The 25,106-nt window shown below is 47.2% G+C and overlaps 1 long non-coding RNA gene across 1 annotated transcript in view; it reads left to right on the forward strand.

Annotated features, from left to right (window-relative positions):
• The first annotated feature begins 367 nt into the window (after positions 1-367).
• The window catches only part of LOC108349612 (uncharacterized), a 40,355-nt gene continuing 15,616 nt past the window's right edge, over positions 368-25,106 (forward strand). The window contains exon 1 of the long non-coding RNA XR_001835928.3: positions 368-641. This is a non-coding gene — a long non-coding RNA (uncharacterized LOC108349612). The remainder of the gene's footprint in view (positions 642-25,106) is intronic.

Consider the following 25,106-nt stretch of genomic DNA (forward strand, 5'->3'; position numbering starts at 1 on the left):
TCTGGGAGAAGTTTACTTTGACGTGGTTCAGTGTTCAGCCCATCATGTTAGGGGAGGCCCAGTGGCTGATGTACCTAGGCCATGGTGGTAGAAACTCACAGCACAGCTTGTTCGCATCTCAGTACATGAGGAAATAGAGATCTTAGGTACAATGCAGGGCCCAAGAGGCTCATATCCACCAGCTAGGTCATGTGTACCAGAGATCTTATCACTTCCCTAAACAACACTACCGGCTGGGGACCAAGTGTTCAAACCCATGAGCCTGTGGGAGACATTTTGGTTTTAAGCCACAGCACTGATATCAGACAGACATGAGCTTTGAAGACTCTGCCCCCCGCAGTCTGCAGCTGGGCTGGACTCGAAGCTCAGGTTCAGTGAGGCTCCCTCCTTCCAGTCCTACATGCCTGTCCTATGAGTTCATTCTCTGTTTACTTTTTTATTTTTAACTTCGCCATGTACGCTGATGTTACGGTTTGATTCTAAAATGTTCTCTGTTGCTAAAATTCCTTTCAAGGGGAAGATGCAAGCCAAGTCCAGCCTTCTCCTAAAACGAAGGTCCGAACCACAAAAGGAGGCACACCTCTGCCGAAGCTCACTCCGGGGCAACCAATGAGTGTATTTGGTTTCCTTACAGAACACAGGTAAGGGGTTACTTACAGGGGTGTGGGTGCTCCTTCCCCAGGAGAACACACCTGAAAGGCCTTACCCAGTAGGGAGGAGGGCTTTCCCAGAGCTGCACAAGTGGAGCCTTTCTTCTCCCCTAGTACCCCCCCCCATACCCTAGACCCCCCCCCCAGGTCATGTACGACTAAGGCAGAGGTGCATACAGTAGGTAGTAGGGAGTGGTTGGCTAGGGTTTTGGGGCCCTCCCACCTCTCTTTCATGGGGGGTGTAAACAGTCAACAAACCCAGCTCGGCTAATCCTTTACAGGGGTTTATAGCTGAACCCCCCAAGATGGTGGCTGCTTGGCTCAGAGGACAGTCACTAACAGCACCCAACAGGATCATATTTTGAGTGCTTGCTCCCCAGCTGCTGACACTACTTTGGAGGCTGCGAAAGCCTTAGGAGGTGAGGCCTACCTGGCAGACGTGGGTCACTCAGAGTGGGCCTCTGTACTATTTTCTTGTCAGTGTGACGACACGCCTGGCAAAAACAAGCTAAGGGAGGAAGTGTTTGTTTTGGATCACACTTTGAGGGGAAGTCCACGGTGGAGGGGAAGTAGCAGGAACATGAGCTGGCTAGTCACATGCCCACAGTCAGGAAGCAGAAATGAATGCTGGTGCTCACCACAGACCATGGCACGGTGCTGCCCATATTTAGGGTAGGTCTTCCCCTTTTTGGTTAAACCATTCTAGAAACACCTTTCTAGACACACTGAGAAGCATGTTTCTAAGATGATTCTAAATATAGTTGAGTGGTCAGTGAGATGGCTTAGTGAGTAAAGACGCTTGCTGCCAAGCCTGAGGACCTGAGTTCAGTCTCTACGACCCACACGGTGTAAGGATAGAACTGACCCCCTTAAGTTGTCCTCTGACCTCTGTATATATGCAGTGACAGGCATGCATGCATTCATATGCCATATACTTTTATATATGAATAAATAAATGTAAAAAATCCAGTTACGTTGACAGTGAATATTAACCATTCTAACCTCTGAAGTTTAGACCCATGATTCCTGCTACCCTGTGTTTTTTCTAATCCACCTTGATATGAATGGTCTCTGTCACATGTTTCTACACTGTCATGAACTGAGCCATGCTACTATCCCTTTCCTACCATGTGGACTGAAGCCCTCTGAAACTGTGAGCCAAAATAAGTTGCTTCTGTCCTATATCTTGTCACTGTCATGGAGAAATGAAAGTCTATGTAAATGAAGTCATTCAAAACATTGTGCAAAGTCAAAGTTTCTACGCTCGTGTTCATCCTTCACTTTAGAACACTTCTGTAGTTGGGTAGCAGAATAACACAATAGCAAGTGATGACTACAGTGATTCACTCACTCACTCCTTGGTAGAACACCAGCAGGCCAAGGTCTTCCTCCATTAGGAGGTCCAACAGTGAACACCATTTGTCCTAGTTTGTCTTCTGTTGCTGTGAGAAGCCCTATGACCAAAAATAACTTGGGGAAAAAAGTATTTTTCTTTTTACATTGTACAGTCCGTCATTAAGGGAAGCCAAGGAAGGATTCTCGAGGCAGGAACTGAGGCAGAAGCCAAGGAAGATCCCTGCTTACTGGCTCGCTTCCACACTTATATTCTGTTACCTTTCTTATCCGATCTAAGACTACATACCTAGGAGTAGCACTGCCCATAGTGGGCTAGGCTGTCCTTCACAAATTAGCAATCAAGAAAATGCCCCATAGACATAGCATCTGGTGGAGACAGCTCCATGACTAAGGTTCCCTCTTCCCAGGTGTCTCTAGTTTGAGTCGGTTGACAAAAACTGTCCAGCATACCAATCTAGGAGGGTGTTCATCTGTCCCAGATGCTTCTCCACTATAGTGTTTCTGTTCTTCTCAGTATGGATCAAAGACCACCCATTCCACCTGCCTTTTCACCAGTCTCTTCTTCCTTTTCCAGAGGAGGAGGTTTTCTAACAAAGGAGGTATATCAGAAGAGAACAGTTTATGGGATTTTTACTTGGTACTAGATGATTATGCAGCTCCATGTGGGTAGACAATATGCTGACACACCTTCATTTAACACAGACTTGGGGTTCCATGTTTGACAGTCAGACTTGGACAAGTGATGACTGAGGTTTGACCATCAGGAATGGATACTGTCTAGGGGAACACACACACTGCTTCCATCAGTTGTGTGTCCATCCACATGGCAAGGTCTTCCTGTTGGGAGAGATCAGCCTGGCCCTTGTGATAAAACACCATGACCAACAATAACTTGAGAAGGAAAGAATGTATTTCAATTTACAGTTCGTAGCCCATCATGAAGGAATGTCAGCGCAGAAACTTAAGGCAGGAACTTGATGGCAGGAACTGAAACAGAGAACATGGAGTAACAAAACCTAACAGCTTGCTCCTCCAGATTTGCTTAGTTTGCTTCTTATACACCCCAGTGCCCAAGTATGACTCTGCTCAAAGTGAGCTTGGCCCTTCCACATCAGTCCTCAATCCAGGAAATGCTTCACAGGCCAGTCTGATGGCGTCATTTTCTCAATTGAAGTTCTCTCTTCTCAGATGATTCTAGCTGGTGTTGACAAAAATTCCAAACCAACATAATCTTCTAGAATCTTCTCCCAGTCTTCTTACTACTGCAGCCTTTACATCTATCTTGAAGAGGGATCAATATTCTCCATGGTCCTGGAACTTCATGCACACAGACTGAATTTCTGGAACCATTCCCCATTCTCTCTGAAAATCCAAATTTGGATTCCACTGGCTCAGTAGTTGGGCCAGCATGCTGCAGCTCCTTTATAGCCACCATGGCATTCACATTTGTCACAAACCACATTCTTTTGCAAAGTCAATCTTGTTGCATCCTTGCATTGTTATTGAAGTTTACACACAACATGTTTACCTCTCTTTTCTCTTTGCATCCTCCCTTCATTTCCTCCAGAAAAAATCCAAAATGTCCTCAAGGGACTCCTTAGTGCCACCGTCTCTCCCTCTAAATTACCTGTCTGCCTTTTTTGTTACACAACATTGGTATCCTTAATTCTTCCGTGATAGTGTTAGGTTTGATTCCCCAACCCCATAGGGACTCATTTCTTTCACTATGTTCTACAGCTTTCCAGTGGGCTAGGCATGCTAAGTGAATATAGTAGCAGCTTAGGCAGCCGCCATCCTTGGCCTCTTACTGACTGTTCTAGAAGGTTCCATGTGAGCTCATTCTAATAACATTTGGCACAGGCTGACTTGCCTGCTCCATTGTGTCAAGCTGTCATTGTGTTGATCTGTGCCCAACAGTCAGCTGCCTCTTTCATTTGTGTTCCTTTGGTTGGTTGTATGAGTCACTGGGAATCCATAGATAGCAAGTCTTCTCTTCTGGAATTTGTCCCTGATGTTCTAGGGAAGGCTGCTGATATTGCAAAACCAAGTTCTGTCATGTAAACACGTCCCAGAGTATTGTGGGTCATCCTTCCTTCATCAACTCATCAGCCTGTGACCCAGCCAGAGTCCAAGAGCTCTGCCCCCTGTGAAGAGCGAGGGAAGCGGCGGCATTCCTCAGCCATTTGGTTTTCATTTCCATCTCATCATCCAGGAAGGTATTTCCTGAGTGTACTCATGGGTGAGTTTTCTCATTCAGGGGCTGAAATGACATGGTCCACATTTCTGATGGTTATGAGCCACCATGTGGTTGCTGGGGTTTGAACTCAGGACCTCTGGAAGAGCAGCCAGTGCTCTTAACCACTGAGCCATCTCTCCAGCCGGTCCACATTTCTGAAATGGGTCTCCAAGGTTCCTTTAGGTACAGAGTCTATTCTAACAACTCCTCATTTCTTAGACATGGTTTCCACCACTTTATGCTCAAAGCTAAAGTTATCCCATCCAGCCATCATTCATCCATCCACTCATCATCTATGCATTACCTATACATCACTATCTATCCATCTAGGCAACCAGCATTCATCCATCCATCCATCCATCCATCCATCCATCCACCTGTCCATCCACCCACCCATCCATCCATCCGTCCATCCATCCGTCCATCCATCCATCCATCCATCCATCCATCCATCCATCCAGGAAGATTCTCTGCCAAGATTTGAGCTAGACAGTAGGAACATGGTGTGAGAAATGGTCTCTTCCCTCAAGGAATCTTGTTCTCTCTACCAAGCCCCAGTTCTGTCTCTCAGGACTCTCTGAAGTGCCTCCTTCCAATCTATGCTCATGAGAATCAAAAGCAGGGAAGACTGACAGGAAACATACAAGCATATCATTATTGTTAAAATATGCCTAACTCAAGTTGGCTAAATGCTCTGTAGGAAATAAAGGGGAGACCAAAAGGGAGCAAAAGGTTAGTAGGAAGGACCTACTTTGGATGGGTGTCAGCATAAACTCTTTTGGAGATGACCCTGAAGTTGAGATCTGAGGACTTGGTTAGAGGATCAACAACATACACAATCACACAGAAGGTAAAAAAAAATGTTAAGGCCAGATGTGATACACACCTATAATCCTAGTGCTTAGATGGTTGAGGCAAGAGGCTCAGGAGTTCAAAGTCATCCTTGCCTGTATTATATTTGTGACCAGCCTGACCTATATAGTGAAACACCCTCTTTAAAAAAGCCAAGGCTCTGAGGGAATAAAGAAAATATGTTACAGAAAGACCAGTTGAAGAACAGTCCAGAAAGAGTTGAATGAAGTGGGGTGACATTTGAATGCAGGAGACACAGCTGAAGAAAAAAGCTATGGGAAGACAAGTACTGGCCAGGAAGTTTCCATAAAGGTCTATCAGGAAGTGGATGGTGGCTTGGTCTCATCTCACAGGAAGTCCAGTTCAGTGAGCGAGGAGCCTTCATGCCTGACTCCCAGGTTGCTCGAACCTGAAGTCATTCGATGGAGGCAGAGTGGCGCCAAGCATCCAGAGATCAGCCTTGGTTGGTGTCTCTCAGAGAAAGCATCCGAGCAGCTCTAGCAGATGGGAGCATTGGGGAACATTGAAGTTGGGAGATGTGTTCACTGAGAAGAGGCAGAGCGGGAAGAGTCTTCTCATCCCATCCCCATAAACTGAACCCTAGCATCCAGGTCCTGCAAAACTTCCAGAGTACAGGGCTCAGGGTTTTGGGTTCTCTGTCATTCTCCTTTGAGGGTCCCTGCAGGCTCAGGGCTGCTCGCAAGTGATGAGTCTGCTAGGGCAGGGGAATTTTCCCTTCTCTAGGGGACTGGCTTTTCCAAGGATTGTTCTAAATTCCACTGGTGAGTCTTTGCTCTGTCCTGGAAACAGCTCCTCTTTATGTAAGCCCTCTCAGAAAGTGACGAATCCTGGAAGAATGCTTCAGTGTTCAGATGTAGCCCAGGCAGAGGGCACTGATTGCTGACGGCTTAGAAGCAGGAACAGAGGATGTGCCACGGGCAGAGCTGGAAAATGGATGCAGGTGGCCTCTGAGTCATCAGCTCTAGTTGGGGGGGAGGGGCACTCATCCTCCCCATGTTCCAGACAGAAAGGGGACATTGGAAAAGGAAGGGGCACGTCACTTCTGAGGGGTAGGAGAACACAGCGTGCCTCTCTGGCTTCCAGGTCAGGGGTGATTTCTTGCTGAGAGCTCTGAATTTGCTTCAGGGCTGAGCTCAGAGGACCTGGGTTCTTGATGCCCCCATTCTTGGCTTTAAAGGACACACCAGGGAGGGGAAGAGTTGTTTATGACTAGCCAATTGTTTCTGCTTACTAAACACAGAGATTCCCAAGCAACTTCTTCAGGGAGAAAGTCTCCACCTCCCCATTGTGGGTAATCCTAATATTTAAACAAGATCTCTCTTTCTTCTCCCCACCAGTGGAATCAGTGGTGGATAAGGGACAATAGTGTTGACAACAGCTATGGAATGTTGTTGGAGGGATAGAAAGATGGTAAGATGTGGAAACTCACTAAGAGTTTGGGTACTAGCCTGGGTTACAAAGTGTAACTGTTGTAAAAACCAAATACCAACCAACCAAACAAACAAACAAATAAAGCCAAAAATAGTACAAACATCAACTTTCAGAGATGGTTCTTGGTGGCTTTCTCCCTCATTGACCTTTCTCCTGTCCTCAACTACTTCACCTTAGTGTTAAATCCAGTTCTACCTCTAGGGATGAGGCAAGACAAAAGAGGCAGGAAGTTTAGTCATTGGCTTCTCTGGGTATATTGCAGCTCAGGAATGATGGGCCCTAAATCACTGTCTACAGAGCCCCACCACTTCCCTTTCTCCGCTCTGTCTGTTGAGGACTCGGGTCCTCACATTCTGAGCTACCTCCTCTTTAGAGTCTTGCAGAGTTAGGGCGCCTCTTCTGGACCAACATTTAGTGACCGCCTAATTCTTCAGTTCGTGCTTAGCCTACCTCTGCTACTTCTCTGCTCTCCCTTCTTAGTTTGCCCTGCCTCCGCTGGCTCCTTGCTGCTCTCCCAGTGTACCACCTTGGGAGCTCTACCTTTGCTGGCTCCTCTCTGGAGCTGCTTTCCTCACTCAGGGCTTCCTGGCCTACCTCCTACCTCCTTTCAAATGCCACTTTAACAGTAGCCTCTGTGCACCTTACACCAGCCAGACCCTCTTCACCTGCCTCTCTTGGTCCACTCTCCTTGCTGGGCTCAGTTTCTCTCCAGAGCCTTCTCTCAACATAGAAGACATTAGATCTCAATATGCAAGTTGCCTGTCTCTCCTAGAGTGCAATTGTCTCCTTTGTTGCTGCATTCCCAGCACCTAGAAGAAAGCTTGTTCCATGCACACAGTCAGTAAATATTTGTTAAATGAGCAAGTGAGTCACTGTGTGTGATGGAAATCGAGGTCTTGGTGACTATTTCGTTCTGATATGTAATCTTCGATGTGAATGCTTGTCGTCTGTGTCAACATTTTATTTTAATCAAATCCATTTTCTGGTAGCTTTCTCTCATGGCTGCAAGAGACTCCCTCAGCACTGGGCATGAGCCAGGCTGTTCCTGGAAGGATCACAAGGAGCAAATGCTCAACCTGGTACCCAGGGCCCTTGATGTCCTCAAAGTACTTGGTGCCACTGAGGGAAGCTAAGGTTGCACCCTTGTCTATGAATGAAGTAGAAGGAGAGAGTGTATTAATCAGGTTATCCAGAGGGATAGAATTCTGTGCGCGCCTGTGTGTGTGTGTGTGTGTGTGTGTGTGTGTGTGTGTGTGTGTGTGTGTGTGTGTCTGTGTCTGTGTGTGTCTGTGTGTGTGTGTGTGGAGAGAGAGAGAGAGAGAGAGAGAGAGAGAGAGAGAGAGAGAGAGAGAGAGAGAGATCTGAGTAATGTAGAATGCTTATATATACATCTCCTAGGGATTTTCACCAGGAGAGGTTTGTTCCAGAGAGTTGACACATGTCATTGTAGAAGCTGACACGTCTGTAGTTCTTGTTTCAAGGCAGACTGGCAGGGCAGAGATAGAGGCAGTCTCTGTGTTGTAGTCTCAAGGCCAAACTCCTGCTCTAAAACACAGTCTTTGCTCTTAGAGACTTAGGCTCATCAGATAAAGCCTACCACCCGATGGCATGTGATCTGCTTTATTCAAAAGTCTGCTAGTTTAAAGGGTTATTTATTTATGTTATGGGCACGGGCATTTTGCCTGTATGTACATATGTGGACCATGCGAGTTCCTAGTACCAGAGGGCATCAGGATATGGCATTAGGTCCCCTAGAATTGGAGTTACAGGCTTGTATGAGCTGCCACGTGGATGCTAGGAACTGAGCCTAGGTCCTCTGAAGAATCAGCTAGTGTTCATAACTGCTGAGCCGTCTCCCCGAACCTGAGTCTACGGATTTAAATACTAATCTACCTCTACAGCAGTATCCAGGCTGGCATCTGAGCCTGCTGGGCTCCATTCCCTAGCTTACAGAAGTAGCGGCCCTGGGGACCCAGTGTGGCGGCAGTGCAAGAGCGAGCAGTGCAGAGCGAGCAGTGCAGAGCGAGCAGTGGCCTGGCAGCTGCTGTGTGTTACAGTTAGGAGTTGCTGCTAAGGTTCTTCTGGGGCAGTGAGATCAGTGTTCAAGAGGGTCTAGGAAGGGATGGAGAACTCCTATGTGGTTCTGGCTTAACCCCTAGTGTGGCCCCATTCAACAACTTTCGGCTCACTTCCTTTAGAGTGGAAGTCATTACCCATAGGGAATGGAAGTCAGGGAAGCCAGAGGGTGCCTGGCAGCTCAAGGGCTGCTGAGCACAGAGGACTGGGGACAGCTAGGACCTGAAGGTCACCCAGAGCTCAAGGGTAGGCTAAGTGGAAACAGGGATGTGGGAGGGTGGCCTGGAGGCTGCACTCATTAAGAGAGTGGCTTGCAGCTGGTTCCTCTTGGTGACCTCGTCCCAGGCCCACACACACTGGGGTTGCCCTGCAGGCTCCCCACCTTCCATGACTTCCTAAAGAGAACACTTCCTTCCTGCTGTCCTCTGCTCCTGGTCTAGTTTCCTCAAGGTACTTTCTAAGCTATATTGAGGGTGCTGATGTCGGCCCCACCGTCTCCAAGAGACTATGATTTCTTAGGGGCAGCTTTGCCCTTCTATCAACCTTGGGTCTCCTGGGCCCTTGTATCTCTATTTATATCTAATATATACATGTATGTATGTATATATATATATTATCAATCACCTCACAGTTTACATATTCATTAACTAATTAACATATCCACAATCTCCAGTCTCTCTTTCTCCTCCTTCCAATTTTAGGTTAATACTTAACTCCCACTCTCTCAACAAATTTACAGTGTAACATGCTCTATGCTGGATTTCTCTATTTGTCCCATAAAGCCACAACTCTATGCCCTTTGACCCTCCCACTGTTGTCGCTCACTATTCTCCTGCTGCTATATGTTGACTGATTACATTTGTTTGTTTATTCAGAATGTGTGTGTACACCACAGTGAGTATATGGATGTCAGAGGACAACTTTTGGGATCCGTCTCCTCCTTCTACCATCTAGGTTCAAGGAATAGAACTCAGACCACTTGGCTTGGTGAAAAGCACTCTTAACCAACTGAGCCATCTTACCAGCTCTATTGTTCAATTAAAAAACAAGCCTGGATCCCATACATAACGGGTTTCACGCAACGTTTTTTTCATTTGTTTAGCTTATTTCATTACAGCTCAATGTCTTTTAAATTTACCCACGTCATTTCAAATGACAAGATCTCCTTTTAAGATGCTGAATAATTCCATTGAAAACACTCGCATGCACACACACACACACACACACACGCACGCACACACACACACACACACACACACACACACACACACACACAGAGACAATTTTCTTTATCCAGTCATCTGTGGATGGACACTCAAGTTGTTTCCATGTCTATTATGAGTAGTGGGCACAGGGATGCAAGCGTCATTGTGAGGTGATGACTTCCTTCCTTCTCTGTGGGAAAACTTTGCTAATTAAGGTCAAAGTTCATCGTAACTGGCTAGCCTCTGAAATCTGCTCAAAATGGAGACTTCCCCACTCTTGCCTCTACTTGATCTTATAAACTAAGGCATCAATTAGTTTATAGGATCCATTCCCTTTCTCCTGACAAAACTTGTTCAGGCAGCACCTGAAATTCCCGAAATGCTTCCCCCATGCTAATGGGCATGTCAGGTACCCTAAGACCACAGCCCATCCTGGATGTCCCTACCCTCAGTCCCCCAAAACTTTGTAAGCCTTCAATCACCCTAAGTAAGGTTGATTGGTCTACTGGCAAGCCATCCCGGTGTGACCATTCACAGAACTTCTGAAGCCCCTGCCTCTCTTCCAACGTCTCTGCTCCCACTCACCGCCCTTGTGGAGCAGGGAGAACCACACCTCTTGGATGTGCCCAGAGGCTAGCAAATTGGAAGTTCTAGTTTAGTCTTTGGAGGCATTTCCATGTTGTTTCTTCCCCACAGTGTTTGGACCAGTTTTTCTTTATGTGTGAAGGGCCTCCCTTTCTCCAGTCCTTTGCTGTCTTTTATCTCAGGGTATGAGCTTCTACCCTATTTGAGTTTTGATTGACATTCTCTTGATGATTAGCGATGGCAAGCACTTCCTCACATACCTGTCGGCTACTCACAAGCCTCCCCCCTTTTTCCCCCTCTTCTACAATCTTGACATTCCTAACCCCTCACTTCTACTGAAAAACTCTTCCTGGCTATTCTATGCTGTGTTCTAGAGAAAGGTCATCGGAAAGTCCAAACTAGGCAAAGGTGGCAGATCTGACAGGGCCCCATCTTCCCATACTCAGTCTGGGACTCACTTGCTTCCAGTGTGAGGTAGGTAGGAATAATGGCTCATTTATAAATGTTGGGATAAGCACTGGCTCAAGGGTCAGCAGGAAATACCTCAGCATCCAGGAGTCCCAGGATGTGCGCCATGCTGCCTGCCTCCTGTGTACATTGCTGGAGACTCAGGACTGTCTTCAGAGATCCCGGTCATGAGATACATACATGCCTGTACTGACAGTTATGGCTGTCTGACCTGTGACCAACCACAACTATCTTTCTATCTATAGATGGGGACAGTCATGGGAGGGCCAACGTGCGAATATTCTGAACAGTGCTTTTGCACATCTGTCCTTCATAGATATTGGCTGTTCTTAAGACCAAAATGTCCTGGTCTCTGACCCAGTTCTTTATTTTATTTTGGAGCGGGGTAGGGTATCTGTCAACATGTTTGATGAGGCAAAGGATGAAGTGTTCTAGCTGGGGGTGGGCAGCAGCTCTGAGGACAGTAAGTTCTTAATCAACCACTATGTGTTGACTTGACGTTTGTTATATGAAGATGGTACAGTACATTGTGAGAGTCATAAAAGAAATTGCTCCCCTGCCATCTGTTTATTGGGTACCCTTTGCATATCTGTCTGTGTTCTAGACATTGGGGATATGTGGTGATCTGGACAGCTAGATTCTTGCTTTCATGGAAATTCTGGGTCTTTTGTCTGGTGTCCTGGCTTATCTTACATGAGCCTAGTTTCAGGATCTCCTAAATCAGGAGTCAAATGGCTTCTCTTTCTCCATCACTGTTGCTGGCCTTAATTCAGTCCCGTGCTGTGAGTTGAGTGCTAGGCTTAGCAGTAGCTCCGCCAAGGCCTTTGGAGACCAGAGCCACATCTGATGTAGGAAAATGGAAATCTTAGCAGCCTGGGACTTGGGCTATCTATGCCCTTCCTCCAATGTATTTGGCAACCTGGGATCCTCCCCTGTACTGGGCCACATACACATTGCACTTCAGATAGTGGAATGAGTTGCCTTTCCTTGACAACCCTATGGCAATGTCTGATTTTCATTCAAACATGTACCCAAACATATCAGGGAAGGGGAGGCAGGGTCCCATCCTGCCTAAACTTCTTTTTGCTGCATACACAGCAAAGTAAACTGATTCTCCCAGGGAAACAGGGGGAAGCATTATTTATTATCTTATGCCTGTGCATAATTGGACTTGCATATGATTATAGTCAGATAAATCACAGGAGAGGGCAGACTTCTAGTGAACAGAGGCTTACGTCATGGAGTATGGCTGCTCTTTGGACATTCTGCCCAAAGTGGCCTGTGCTCCCTTGCAGAGTGTCCTGCACAGTCTCTTCTCGCTGCTTCACTGCTGTGTGCTCAATTCTTTCAATAACATACCGAGATCCTGGAAGTCCAAGTCTAGATAGCTAGTGGTAGCTAGCAACACATCCACCCATTTCCTCCAGTTGGCTGTCCCCATACCTTGGGCTCTGGGCTTTGTCAGGGATGGGTTCACCCAGAGCCAAGTGTGGCTGAGCTCAGGGCTGGCTCTTCTGCTTCTCTTCTGCATTGCTCTACAAGAATTCACCAACAACGAATTCTCTAGCCTCAATTTCAGGCGACAGTGTGTCTTCCTGAGATTTCCCAGGTGCTGGCTCTGTCTCACCGTGTCCGGGATTCCAATCCCCAGTTCCCCGCTTTGGCTCAGAGCTCAGGAGTGCAGGCTTGGCTCCACTGCAACATGGAGTTGAGGATTCCCAGATGGCCCTGCTGAGACGATGGCTGCCTGGGCTGGCTCCCAGATCCAGGATGGCAGATGGAGGTGTGGGGTAGGAGGGCTCTGCGCCTGCCCCTTGTTTGCTGTGTGATGCGAGCCAAGCCTCCACAGTCAAAGCCAACCAGGATGGAACTGGAGGAGAGGTTTTGTCCTTCTAATGGCTCTTTATCCTGACCTGTGCCTTCCAAGTTCATCCCACACCAGGAGCCTGCAGCAGATGCCCCGCGCCTGCACGCTACAGACACACAATCAGGAAAGCTAGTACCCAGAGACTTTTTGGGGTCTCTTGGAATTGGGTGAGCTATAGGGTCAAGGAGTTTTGATTGTACTCTTCCCCTTCCTGAGTTCTGGTGTGGCTCTGGCAGTAGAGGTAGGAGACAGTGACGAGGATGAGCATGTAGCAGTGAGAACTGAAGTGCCAGCCTCACAAGGATTAGTGGAGAGGCCTCGGGTGGACATTCAGAAGAGAGGAGGGATCAAAGGAGACCTGGGAGAGATCGTGGACAGGGGTTGGACTCATAGACCAGAGACTACTTGGCATCCAGATCTCAGGGGACAGCACATCCTATCTGCCTCAGACCGTACCCTGCTCTGGTTGATGGGCTCACAGACATACATGTTCCAGTAGCGGTCTCTCTCAGGTGTGTGCATGTGCAACATGTGGAGGTCAGAGGACAACTTGTGGAGCTGGTTCTCTCCTTTGTGCTTTACTTGGATCTTAGGGATCAAAACTCAGACTCCCAAGTTTGTGCACAAGCACCTTTATTTGCTGAGTCATGCCACCAACCCAACACCTTGTTTGTTAAGACAGGTCTCCCACTTGCCTGGATCTCAAATAGGCTGGGCTAACTGGCCAGCGAACCTCAGGGATTCACCAGTCTTCACCTCCGTGGTGCTAAGTTACAAATGCATGGGCGATGGCTGCCTTTCTTTTCTTTTTATTGATTCTTTGTGGATTTCACATCATTCACCCGACCTAGTTATCTCCCTGTCCCTCCATATCTGCCCTTTGCCCTTGTAACTGCTTCCTCCAAAAGGAAAAAAAAATCCCACCAGTTCAGTGTGTCACAGTGTATCACACCATATATCTTTTTGCCCTAAGTGCTTCACTTGCAAATGTTTGTTGCAATGAGTCATTGGTCTGGTTCGAGGTCTCTGGCTTCTGCTGCACCATTGATACTGGATCCTCACCAGACTCCTCTCGGATATCCTGTTGTTGCCTTGTGTCATGGAGACACTGCTGCTTTGGTTCCAAAGGACCAGTCTCTTCATGTTCTTCAGCAGCTTAGAAATGGGGTAGACATTGGGGTGGGCCAACTCTAAGCACTGGATCTGGGCCTGGCTGATAGCTGAGTTGGTCAGCCCACAGTTCTACTGAGCCCACGCCACCAGGGTGAGCTCTGCTGCTTTGCCCAGGTGAGGGGCAAGGCCTCAGGAGTATGGCTGGCTTTATTATTTTTTTTTTAAAGAATGTATTTATTTTATGTATGTGAGTACACTGTAGTTGTCTTCAGACACACCAAAAAAGGGCATCAGATCCTATTACAGATGGTTGTGAGACACCATGTGTGTGGTTGCTGGGAACTGAACTCAGGACCTCTGGAAGAGCAGTCGGTGCTCTTAACCACTGAGTCATCTCTTAGCCCCAAGTATGGCTGGCTTTTTAAGAAGGGGTTCTGGGGGGTTGGGGATTTAGCTCAGTGGTAGAGCGCTTGCCTAGCAAGCGCAAGGCTCTGGGTTCGGTCCCCAGCTCCGAAAAAAAGAAAAAAGAAAAAAAAAAGAAGGGGTTCTAGGGTCAGAACTCAGGTCTTCTTGCTTGTGTGGCAAGGGCTTTAGCTGTTGAGCTATTTCCCCAGCTGTCAACATTGGTGTCTTAGAGAACTGCAAGATTTCAGCATTGGACTTGCACTAGGAGATGAAGCATGGGGGTGCCAGTAGCCATTTTCCTTAGATGTGAAATTGAGATGGATAGAAAGGGAAGAGAGCCGTCTCTGTAGCCTTGTATGTTGGTTTGCTGGAAGCTAAATATCACAGGGCCTTTCTCCCCTTTAATTTATTATTTTATTTTATCTTTCAATAAGGCAGTTTAGGATTTGTTGATCTCTTATAAGCAGAAAATTAATATGTGAAAGACAACCCAGGATAAAATTCATGTCCTGAAAGACCAAAGTATTAGGGTAAGACTCCCTTGCATCTCCTCTGGTAGTCACAGTGGTCCCTGGAACCACTTGTAGGTGGCGACTGTGCAACTGGATAGGATTCATGGACCCTGACACTAACATCCTGGTGACCCTCCACAGCTGCTCCACAACTCCAGGGTGTGACCAGAGCCAGTGCCCCTGAACACTGGCACCCTTACCTTGTCATAATACAGGGATCTCTGGCTAGGAAGAGATTGGCTCACTGTTGCCAACCTGGTGGGCTAAGATAAACCTGCTCACAGTTCAGTGAAGGGGATTTAGGTCGATGCCAAGACTTGGACTTGCTGAGCACGCTGCAAGGGGGACTTCTTCTGAAGCCCCACTCGGAAACAAAGGTTGAGTGAGAAACCCTGAACATTTTGATGTCCATCCTAGCATCCAAGCTACCCTTCGCTGGTTCTACCATAACCTCTGACATCACTTCTCCAATAGACACATGGAGCTCTACCTGGCAGAGGAGGGCTGATGAGACAGAGTCTGGGGCTTCTGGCCTGCCCGGGCTCCCAAGAGCCTTGGAGCAGAGGAGGACAGAGATGGGATGTGCTGGAGTACCAGAACATTCCATATAGATTCTACAGCCTGCTCAGTTGTTCTTTTCAGAGGGGAATCTACTGTCCTCATTTCAGATGAAAACTCGGATGTCCCCCGGTTTCCCCGTGTGCACTAATGACTACCAACTTTGACTTGTTCTGATTTCCATGCAGGTTAATTTTCTCGTAACAGTACTTGGCATCCTAGTCTGTTTTCCATTGATGTGATCAACATCAGGAGGGTTTATTTGGTTCATACATCTGATCACAGCTTATCATTGAGGGAGTCCGGTCAGGAACTCAAGTAGGAGGAAAGGCAGGGACCATCCAGGAAAGCTTCTACAAGTGTGCTTCCCATGATGCACTCTGCTTGCTTCTTATCGTCCAGGCCCACCTGCCCAGGGGCAGCCTTACTCACCGTGGCCTGGATCCTTCCACAGCAAGGATTGACTAAGTCTGTGCCCCACAGACTTGTCTACAGTCCAATTCAATGGAGGATTTTTCTCACTTGAGGCTCCCTCTTCTCAGATGACCTTAGTTTGTGTCAAGTTAACAAAAAACTACCCAACACACATAAACACCTTGGAACTGATGCTCGATCTGTGAGCTGGAGAGAGGATGATTTGTTGCTGCTGCTGCTGTTGTCTTTCTGTGGCCACGTGTTCTGTGTTGCAGCTAGTGAAGAAAGGGCTGGGCTTCTGCCTAGACACAGAGGATGCATCAAGTGCTTACAGCCCAGCATGGTTCTTTCCTTTTTATGTTTCAAGGGGACCTCAAATTCCTTGAGTACCTGAACCCTGGAGTCTGCCTGTTGCCATCAAATTGCTGCTGAAAAGGTGGCTGTGTTACTTCCAGGTCCACTCTCTCCTCTCCCTCCTAAGGACCTTATGTCTCTCAGGTTTGGAGAGAGGGGGTTAATGACCTATGTCAAGGGTGGCCTCACTGGCTAACAACACAGGAGGAACTTGGCTCGTGATGTAGTAATGAAGATAAAGGAGAGACAGATGGAATCTATGGAGTGGAGCCCCAGGCTCAACCTCACCAGCGACTAGAGGGTAGCTATGCAATGCAGGGAGGATGCCTGTGAAAGCTCAGCCAGGACCCATGGTAGGCACAATGCCGGAGTAACAAGGATGATAACTTTGCCTGTATCACATTTTCCCCTTGAGAGGCATGTACAAGAACGACCACTAGGGGGCAGGAGGGCCCGCTTTAGCACGACCGCTTGCTAGTCAGAACTGGAATGTCTCTCCTGGTCTCCGGGCCTGTGAACCCTCACTGCTTCCAGTTCATAGCTCACACAGAATAAGAGAATATAGATATGACACATAGGGCCAGTTGACGGGAATTTGGAGGTGCCTTTATGGGGCTTAGTGAAAAAGATTCCATTAGGCTTATCATTAAAATACAAAGGAAAGGAAAATTTTAGGTATTGAGTTTGTATAAAAGTCTAAATGAAAGAACCACAATTGTTTTACCACTAAACATGAGCTGCTGCAATCCAAACCTATTAGCATCTAATTATATGCTTGAAATGGCAATGTGACTTCTTCAAAGTATCCTGGAACATCATTGACAAGGAGTTTTCTTTGAACAAAGTGGTGAGACGAAACTTACAAGCAGGGGCCGGAGAGGTGGCTCAGTGGTTAAGCGCTCATGCTGTTCTTGCAGAGGAACTGAGTTCAGTTCTCAACGTCTCTGTCAGGCGACTCACACCTGTAATTCCAGCTCTTGGGGACCCCGTGCCTTTGGCCTCTGTGTGCACACTCATACACGTACACAGAATTAATTTTTTTTTAATTTTTTAATATGGTGTCAGTCACTGCATATTTTGGCTTGGGACTCACTAGGTAGACCAGGCCAGCCTTGAACTCACAGAGATCTGCATGACTTTACCTCCTCAGTGCTGGGATTAAAGACTGTGCCACCTGCTACAAATAAATTTATAACCACTCAAAAATCTATACTAGTTGAAGCTGTTTTTTAAGATTATTAGAACTTTCTCTTCTTGTTTTCTCATCAAACACACACATATGCGCGCGCGCACGTGCACACACACACACACACACACACACACACACGTACACACTCTTGACATTTCTTGTGAGAGGCATTGGATATTTGCCCATCAAACCTTTCTTGTTCACATTCATAAAATGGTGGCTCTGTGCTGGCTTGTGGGACACACGTTTGATTGTAGAAAATCCACCTTTAGACCAAAAGTGCCCCTGAGCTGAGAAAGGCCACACAGCTGAGTAACTCTCATCCTGCTGGTCGTGTGGAGTTCTGACCTGACGTGACTCTGCCTTTCCCTCACAGACAAAAGCAGATGTGTCTGGTCTGGTATTGATACAACATGGGTGAATCTCAAAACATTATCCTGACTGAAGGAAGCCAGACACAAAAAACGCAGGCTGTGTGATTCCATTTACCTGAAGTTTGAGAAAAGTAATAACAAATGTGTACTGACAGGAAGCAGATGAACACTTGTCTGGGTCAGAGGCATGGGGGGCGAAGGGTGACAACAAAGAGGCTCATGGGACATGGAGTGGACACAACAGCCTTCTTCTGAAGGCTGATTTGAATTCATGGAATTTCCGTAGGTCGCAAAATTCTTTCTTTTCTATTTTATTTGTTCCTTCCTTCCTTCTTTCCTTCCCTCTTTTCTTCCTGAAAGGACCTCATGTGCTCAGCATGGCCTCGAACTTGTACAACTGAGGATGGTCTTGAATTCTTTATTTTTTTTTAAATGTATGTATATGGATGTTTTGCCTGAATATGTGTCTGTCTGTCTGTGTACTATAAAAACATACCAAGGTGGCCAGAGGAGGGCATCGGATCTCCTGCTATTGTCGTTATAAACCTTCATGAACTGCTATATAGGTGCTAGAAATCCAGTCTGGCTTCTTTGGAAGAGCAGTGAGTGCTCAAATCTCCAGGCCTGACCTTGAACTCTTGGTCCACCTGCCTCCACCTCCCACATGCTGGGTTGGTTGCAGGAGTGCACACCACCCTGGGTTTAATTGATTCATGCAGCTCTGGGGATCAAACTACAGCTTCCTGTAAGCTCTACCCATTGAGCTACATTCCCAGTCCACAACTCTTCTTTTTCTTTTGATCTCCCCTCCAACCATTAAAAACCTGTAAAAACCATTTTTAGCTCATTGACAGGCATGGTTTGGTTGGCACAAGTCACTTGCCAACTCCTGGATTAGAACGGTATATCAGTATAGGAACTCTGAAGTTGGAGGGCTCTAGAGAGGGAGTGGGTCTCGAATGTCTGGCTCTCATCTCGTTAAGAAGCCACAGCCTTTAAATTGTGTTGCAGGCTCTCGGCTCCTACGTGCTTTGAATGAAACCCAGCTATCCTTTCAGCATTTGAAGAAGCTGGGTACTGTTCTTAGCACAGTTGGACTGTTTGACTTCTGGTCTTTTGAGTTTGACTTTCAAATTAGTTTTCAGAAACCAACAGGGTAAGGACACAACTAAAACAGTAAGAGAGGGCCATAGATTGGCATAGCATCGTGTCAGGACTGTGTCAGTCAGGCTTTGTTACTGCGACAGGCTAACTTTATGAAGGAATGATAGCATTTAGCTCACATTCTAGGGTGGAAGTCTAAGGCTGGGCAGTCCGTTGGATGGCATCGATGGGAGCGTGTGGAAAGAAGGGGTCAGATATTAAACTAAGAAGTCTTTTAATTAAGGGCTAAGCTCGTTGGTCATTTTTGTTCTGTTTGATGGTTTCACAAGGTAGCCCAGGATGGCCTGGAACTCACTGTGTAGTTAGAGCTGGTCTCAAACTCACAGAAATCCTCTTGCTTTTGCTTCTTGGAGTCCAGGCATGAGCCACAATGCCTGGCTGAGGCTCATTCTCACAACTCTCCTGAGACCCCAGGGGTCCCGTAAGACCTACCTTAATCTTTTTTAAGGGCAGCTCCCCTAGAGACTTGAGAATCTCCTACTAGGACCCACCTCATAAAGCATGACCTCCCCTCAGCGGCCCCAGCATATTTTTGACCCAACTTTGAACATAAAAGCCCTCGAAGACACCCTGGAACCACACACAAGCACAGCAGGCTATAGGCAGAAGGGTCCTAGTTAACTAATCTCTGATTTTGTTGTTTCCTTTGTTTGAGACAGTTCCACTGGGTTCCCCAGCCTTGTACTGATGTCCTGGAGTCAATGATCTCGCTGTCTCAGCATCCTAAGTACTAAGACTAGAGACAGAAGCCAAACTTTGTTCTGTTTTTATTTTGTTGTCGAGACAGGGTATTGCTTTATTTTCCAAGCTAGCCTGAAACCCTCAATCCTCTTGCCTCTGCCTCTCGAGTGCCGGGGTTCACCAGTGTGTGCTACCACACTGGCTATTAAATTTGCTTATGGATGAGGTCTGTACAAAGGCATTTGTTGGGTGACTATCTAAGACTCAGAGTAGGTACCACCTCCAGGAAGGCTGTTTACACATCACTTCTCCTAGGATCAAGGGTACAGGCTAGGGAAGTAGCTTGCTTTGTGGGATGCTTGGGTGGGTCTCTGAGATTGCATGGTACTGAGTTTTTTACACATCAGTTACAGTTTCCACTCCCAAATATCCACAGACATCTTTGTCCTTTGTTTGCTATCTTCTTTGTGAGCCCATGTCCCTGAGTTCTGGGATTCACCTTGTCTTGTTCTCGTGCTTCTCCCTGCCTAGAACTCATGTGAGGTCTGTTGGTCTTGTAACTGGGGGTTTCTCTGCAAATCAGGAATTGATTCCACAGAGAGATGTTGGAGTGTCAAGGTCAGAGCAGGGTGGCCACCCTGATTTCTTCCTCTCTCCTTTCTTTCCTTCCCTTCCCCTTGTCCATTCTCCTGGTGCCTCCATCCAGCCAATCTCTGGTAATGTCAGCTTCTTGGACCTACCTCCTCTCGGGGACTGGGCCATGCTGTTCGTATCCTGAGGCTGTCCCCCTAAAACTTTGCACAGGGCATAGTCCAGAGTATGTGCTGATAGCGTCTTTAGTGCAGTAGGGGACCACCAAGGCCTGACTGGAAACTAGAAGCTGTAGATAACCAGGCCCACTGCTTGTCCTCAGGGGACCTTGTCCATTTGGGGTACTGATCTGTTGTTGCACTCCAGAACAGATTGTTGTGTTTACTGACAGGAAACCAGGGGTGGGGGTGGGGGATGGAAACTAAGGAGGGGATCTTGTAACACCACAGGGGCAGAGAGTGATGAGGACCAGGGTAGGGACAAGGTCAGGGATAAAAATAAGGGACTCTGGCCCAGGACAGAGGCAGGGAGAACAAAGAAAAGAGCAGAGAGAGTGGGATCTCTGCCCCACCTGCCTGGGTCTCTGCTCTGGGGAACAAGGAGAGAAGCCAGCAACCTTTCTCAGGGGGCAGCCATGAACACAGCATGCTGAGTTCTGGAAGCAGCCAGGGACTACTCATGGAGGTCGGTTTGCCAGGCCCTCTGTGGGCCTTCACAGCAGGGAGTTTCAATTCTCAGGTTTCCTCTGCTGTGACTCCAGAGGATAAGCGCTGTGGGGAAGGGCAGTTTGAGGTCCAGGAAGGGGACCTCTCTGGAGCCCAGGATTTTGTGGCTACTGGGAAGCTTCAGACGGCTGAGCCCTGCAGCATGGGCCTCTGGGCCCTGCCCTGAGCTCCTGGTGCTGCAGCTTCCATCACTCTCACACAAAGGACATTAGACAGCCTTTTCGTAGCTGAGTGTGCCAAGATAAGTAATTAGGATAAAACAGACCATGTCTCTGGAGCATCAACGTGACATGAACACCGCAGTGAAATGCTACCCCCATTTATGTTCATATTAAAACAAATGTGTGATTAGGAATAATAGCCATTTTTACAGATCTGTTTACGAAAACACTGAGCCCTTACTGAAACCACACATTTAAGAGCTGTGTCCAGGGCCCAGGCCTCCGTGCTCTTTCTCAAGACCAAACTCCACACTTTGCAAATGAGGGAAATGAATGTGGGGGGAGAAGGCTTGCCTGGTTTCTGAAGGAGAGAGGAGGGTGGGCCGGTCATGCTCGATGTGAGGGCGGCAGGGTGTTTATGGTGGGGTAAAGAACTTGAAGTTGTAGGCAGTAGGTCAGACACTTTTCTCATTGCTGTAGTAAAATACTTGACAAAAGCAGCTTAAGAAAGGAAGAGCGCTGGGGCGACAGCTCATGGGTACAGTGCTCGCCAGGCAAGTACGAGGACTGCTTCAGTCCGCAGTCTACTGGACTCAGTAGTGCGGATCTGTAGTCCCAGCATGCCTTTGATGAGATAGGAGGCAAAGAGAGGAGAAACCCTAGAAGCTGTCAGTGCCCAAGTGCGGCTGCTGTGAAGACGTACCATGACCACAGCCACTCTTACAAAAGGAAGCATTTAATTGGTGCTTGTTTTCCGTTTCAGAGTTGGTTATCGTCATGGTGGGAATCATGACATGCAGGCAGATGCGGTGCTAGAGAGGTAGCTGAGAGCTCTGTGGATCCGCGGGCAGCAGGGAGAGAGAGAGACTCTGGACTTGGATGGGCTTTTTGAAAACGTAAGACTCCCCTAATGACACACTTCCTTCAACAATGTCACAGCTGCTAGTCCTTTAAATGATCCCACTCCCTAGGGACCAAGGATTCAAATACTTGAGCCTCTGGGGACCATTCTCCTGAACGTAGGGAGTCAAATTGACAAAGATCATTACAGGGGGCTTAGCTTTTTGCTTTTGGACAATGAGGTTGGCAATAACAATCTTTTGGACTCTACACTGTTTCCAGTCAATCAGTCACGGCTACTAACAGGAAGTGTGGGCAGTGGAAGGAGTTAGGGGCTAGGAATCTAGGCACCAAGGGCCTGACTTCAACCAGCTCTTTTGATAACAACACTGAAGCTTCAGGCAAACTACTTAATACTTCTGCGCTTTACTGTCCCTACCTGTAGTATACAGTGGTCACACTAGATCTGCTCTAAACCCTTGGCTCCTGTGACATGGGTGGGGGTCACAGTTTGACTTTGCAGGACCTCTAGATTAGTTGGGCTTTACCAGAACATTCTAGAGTTCCTGAGAAAGGCATAGCCTGTAGCTCAGCCACCTACTTCTGCATAACAGAAGACCTCTATGAAGGTTTCACCAGGTTGTGAGCACAGGAGGTTGCTCTAGGCAGGGTGTGTGTGTGTGTGTGTGTGTGTGTGTGTGTGTGTGTGTGTGTGTCTCTGTGTCTGTGTCTGTGTCTGTGTCTGTGTGTGGTGGGTACTATAGATGATCTTTAGCCACTAGTTGGGGAGAACCCCCAATCCTGCCTGGAGGTCAGTCCCCAAAGGTATCTTTATCTCTAATAGCCTCCACTTCTGCTGCTTTCTCTAGTCAACTGGCTTCTTTGCCAGTACTGTCCAACCCGGCCACTAACCTGACAGTGTCACCCCAGCTTCTCAGCCTCCTATTCAGAGGATAGTCAGCTCCTGCAGGGGAACATGGAATCTTACCATGCAGTAGTAAGTTTGATTTAAGCCTTGCTTTGTACGGTGCCTCCCTTTCCTTCCCTTGTATGGATTATCTTTGAGTGTCTCTGAATTAGTGGGCGAAGAAGTTAATGTCCCTTGCATAGTTCTTCAGAGGGACAGGTCAGGGAGGGACTCAGGAGAGTTATGCATTCTTCTGAGGACTCAGGTCCTACCCTTTCACCCTCCCACCCTCCTGCCCTCGCTCCTATCCTCCCACCCTCCTGCCCTCCTGCCCTCCCACTCTCCTACCTTTCAGTTCCATTTCTAATCCAGGCTCAGGCTTTGGTTTCAAGACACACTGTCGGGCCACTCACTCTTCCAACAATGATCAACCTCTCTCCTGTCTGTCCTTGACCGTCATAATGTCTTCTTTCCCTCTCCCTCTCCTTCTTCTTCTCTCTCCTCCTTCCTCTCCCCCTCCCCCTCCCTCTCCCCCCCTCTCCTTGTGCTTCTCTCTATGTGTCTCTTTCCATCTCTGAGTCTTTCTGTATCTCTGTCTCTGTCTCTGTTTCTCTTTGTATCTACTGTCTGTCTGTCTCTCACACACACCACATTGACTATCATTTACCTTACTTTAGTGGATGTCAGGAGTGAATTGGATTTGACAGAAGCCACCTAGGAAAGGCTATGGCAAAGCAAGTGAGTTTCCTGGAGATGGCCCACCACTTTGCATTGCTATAATGGGTGATATCTGAGAGGCAAAGATCCCAGAGATTTCCTCCCAGGACTGCTTCTCAATGCTGATCTGCCTTTCCTGCCACTATTACACAGCCTAATGATTCCTGGGCATCAACCTACCCTCTTGGGCAAATTTCCTGCAGATCAACATGAAGACGTATGTTCATATACTAATGCTGCTTAGATGTATTAATGACTTTAAATAATTTTTTATTTGATTCAAATAATTTTAAGAAGAAAGTTTAAGGAGATGACTTAGTTGTTTTGCCACAAAGATATAATAGAGTTAGAATCAAGAATACAATGTGTCACGGGGCTGGGGATTTAGCTCAGTGGTAGAGCGCTTACCTAGGAAGCACAAGGCCCTGGGTTCGGTCCCCAGCTCCGAAAAAAAAAAAAAAAAAGAATACAATGTGTCCACTCTTCATAGATTAGTAAGGAAAGACTGCATAATAAAACGTACAATAATGAGTTTTCATAAATTACACTAAGAAGAGAAATAGGCTTGGGACAGATTTATGATCAAGGAAAAACAAAACAAAGCAAAACAAAACAAAAAAAAAAGTTCATTCTAAGTCAGGCCCAAGGCTGAGGCCACAGGTGTGCACTGTGATAGTGCAAGGCCGTGTGAAACGGTTGCTCTGAACTTGTAATGAGCTTATAGAATGGAACACGGCTTTGAACTTATAATCTTCATTCTGCTATAGCTCCCTTTTGTGTAACATTTTATCTGAAGTAATTTTTTCCTTACATAGAGAACTTTTTGTCTAAAAAAAGTATAAAATGCTGAAAGTAAAAATAAAGGTTTCATGTAGCCCTTTTCTGCTTCATCCAGTGCGCATGTGTCTCTCTGTGTGTGTACCTGGTTTCCTTCCTTCCTTCCTTCCTTCCTTCCTTCCTTCCTTCCTTCCTTTCTTTTTCTTTCTTTTCCTTTCTCTCTGGCTCACAAAGAGTTAATGAACTCTGTGGCTCTTGCCTGGTCAATGAGAGTCAAAGACTAAGAGTAAAAAGTAACTAAGTTTCTTTTCTTAAGCCCCTGTTGCTATTAGCAGGAGTCAATTGCCAGAGGCCATCAGCTTTTAGCTTTAGGAGAGCAAAAGAGAGTTAGTTTCAGGTCCCCGGAACAGTAAGAGAAAGTTAAAGGACAAAGGTCAGCAGCCTTGGTCCTTCCTCCAGTGCCGTGTCCCACCTGTGTACGTGACTGCAGGGTAGGACTCGGGCAGGTGTTCCTCCTCCCTGCTTCATGAGAAGTCTTAGTCATGTATGATACAATCTCCAGTCATCACTGATCCCTCAGAACTGTTCTTGTGAAGAATCCGTACACTACCTCATCAAACTGTCACTTTACCGTCTTCTTGGTTCAAAGTCACTCACTCCTGGCATTCTAGGCAGCTGGCCACTGGCCCTTTGTTCCTCATGCAAACACATCTCTCCTACCTATCGGCCTTAACACATAGGGTGGGCCCTCAGGAGTGTGCGGCAAGTCTTTCCCACAGAACTACATCCAAACACATTGTTTACTTATTGAGACACTGTGTTGCCCAGGTTTGCCTTGAACTTCCCATTCGCCTGCTCCAGGCTCTGAGAGGCTGGG

This window comes from Rattus norvegicus, chromosome 1, assembly GCF_036323735.1.
Source record: "Rattus norvegicus strain BN/NHsdMcwi chromosome 1, GRCr8, whole genome shotgun sequence".
NCBI lineage: Eukaryota > Metazoa > Chordata > Mammalia > Rodentia > Muridae > Rattus > Rattus norvegicus.